The following is a 2,500-nucleotide window of genomic DNA, read 5'->3' on the forward strand; positions in this document are numbered from 1 at the left end:
TCCTTGTCAGTGCGCCGCGTGTACGCACGGTTGACTGAGTGACAACACTACTCTTGCAAATGTCAGACTCACCCTAATCAAAACAATGGAGGGCACAGTCTCTGACAGCCTGTCACCGAGGGAAACAGGCAACAGTGGGCTTATTGCAGATGGTAATACGCAGCCGTCCTCCTCTTAAGGAGATGAGAAGGGGAGGAACGGAGAGAGAGAGAGAGAGAGAGAGAGAGAGAGAGAGAGAGAGAGAGAGAGAGAGAGAAAGAAAGAGAGAGAGAGAGAGAGAGAGAGAGAGAACGAGAGAGAGAGATAGAGAGAGAGAGAGATAGGCGCTGCCAACCTGACGCGGAGGATGCCAGGCGAGCGTCAGAAGACGAGGTGTCAGGAGCGGGGCGCCCCGCTGGGGAGGCAACGACCCCGCCACGGGAGAGACAGGAGCCGCAAAGATGGCCGCCGCCGCCGCTCTCCCCTGACGAGGTGTCTTCTCTGCTGATTAGCTGGAGCGTGCGGGGTGTGTGTGTGTGTGTGTGTGTGTGTGTGTGTGTGTGTGTGTGTGGAGTGTGTGTGTGGAGTGTGTGTGTGTGTGTGTGTGATGGAACGGCACCAGCACCATGCAGCTTTCATCTCCATCTCCACTCTCCATCTCACTCACCTCTCTCTTTCACACACACGCACACACACACACACACACACACACACACACACACACACACACGCACACATACATATATACTCGTATATATACAGCACACTCCATCTCACGCACCTGCAGGGAGCCGATACAGCACATCACATCTGAGGAGAGAGAGAAAGAAAAGGATGGAGAAAAAGAGAAAGAAAGGGCCACAATAAAAGAACACAAAAAGGATTTTTAAAAAAGGAGCAAAGGACAAAAATAGATGAAAGAGAAACAAAGACAAAAAGAGAAACAGAAAAGAGGGACTAAGAGAATCACAGAAAGACAGAGAAAGAGAGAGAGAGAAAGACAGTAAGAGAGAGAAAGAGAGAGAGAAAGACAGAGTAAGTGTGTGTAAGAGAGAGAGAAATACAGAGTAAGTGAGAGAGAGGGAGAGAAATACAGAGTAAGAGAGAGAGAGAGAGAGAGAGACAGAGAGACAGAGGGAGAGAGAGAGAGAAATATCTCTGCTGATGCAACTGGCACCAGAACAAATCCCTCTTGAGCACCTGGATACTGGAGCAGAGGGGAGCAGAGGGGACAGTGGCTTAGCCGCGGCTGCAGTGCAGCACTGCCTGTAATCACCGCCCAACAAGATCCTCCAGATTCCCACAGTGCTCTGGGGGGTCCCGGGCCGCACGCACACACACACGCACGCACGCACGCACGCACGCACGCACACACACACGCACACACGCACACACGCACACGCACGCACACACGCACACACGCACACGCACACGCTCTCTCACATCAAACGCCTCTGCTCCTGGCCCCCGAACACAGCAGCGCAGCTCGGTTCCTCTCCTCGTGTGTCTCTCCGTCGCGGAGCTCTGTTCGGGGGTTGGCAGCTCGGCGGTGCTCCTCTGCTCCGCTCCGCACCGCACCATTCCGCTCCGCACAGCTCTGTTCTGCTGAGGGGAGCTGCTTCTGCTGCTGATTTCGCTTTGTATCCGAAAATACAAGAGCCTCTTTTGCTTTCCGCGCAGAGTCCCCGATTTCTTTTGTCACCCGGCACGGGATGAAAGGGCTTCATCTTTTAGGGAGGCCCAGCGAGACTGCGTCTCTCTCTCACACACACACACACACACAAACATACACACACACACACACACACACACACACACACACACACACACACACACCCTCAAACACACATGTGCAAGGTTTCCAGAATCCACATATATATTTATTTATCTTTTTTTTATTTTTTTTTTAAGAAAAGCTTCTGGGAATTTGTGTTTTTAGTTCAATTTCTTCCCTCTTCCGTCTAGACGCCTGCTCAAAGATGCCGTGGCAGCGAGACTCTCTGCACACTGCTCTATGGGGACAATTGCCACTCCACATTGCCACAGATCTAAGGCAACCCCCCTCCTCCTCTCCATTCCTCTCCTTTCCTCTCCTCCCCTCTCCTCCCCTTCTCCCTCGCCTGGATAGAGACACACGCACAGAGGCGTCAAGCTCCCTTCCATCACACGTTCGCCAGAAGACCAAGGTGAGCGCAGCGTGCAGAGGCTCTCCAAGGACACCGCCGCCTAAACAAGACAGTAAACAAAGCTAAAATTAGCGCAGGCTGCGGGAAAAAAAAAGGGCGCGCAACCTGGAGAAGAGGCAGGCGCGCGTCGGCTAACGTCTACGCTGGTGAGCATCGCTGTTAGCGCGAGGGCCCGTTCGGGGGAGGGATGTCCGCGAGCAGAGGGGCTGGGAATGGGGAGACCTACAGTGGATGCACCATGTCATGTCAAACCCTTTCTGGGGGCTGTTTTGCCTGCGAGGCGGAGCGGAGAGGAAGGGAGAGTTGCATTTTTAATTCGCTCCATTGTCCACATA

General features: G+C 53.3%; 1 protein-coding gene across 1 annotated transcript in view; it reads right to left on the reverse strand.

Annotated features, from left to right (window-relative positions):
- Positions 1–2,500, reverse strand: part of efcab11 (EF-hand calcium binding domain 11) — a 70,610-nt gene that overhangs the window by 14,366 nt on the left and 53,744 nt on the right. The gene's annotated exons all lie outside the window — the stretch shown is intronic.

This window comes from Sardina pilchardus, chromosome 20, assembly GCF_963854185.1.
Source record: "Sardina pilchardus chromosome 20, fSarPil1.1, whole genome shotgun sequence".
NCBI lineage: Eukaryota > Metazoa > Chordata > Actinopteri > Clupeiformes > Clupeidae > Sardina > Sardina pilchardus.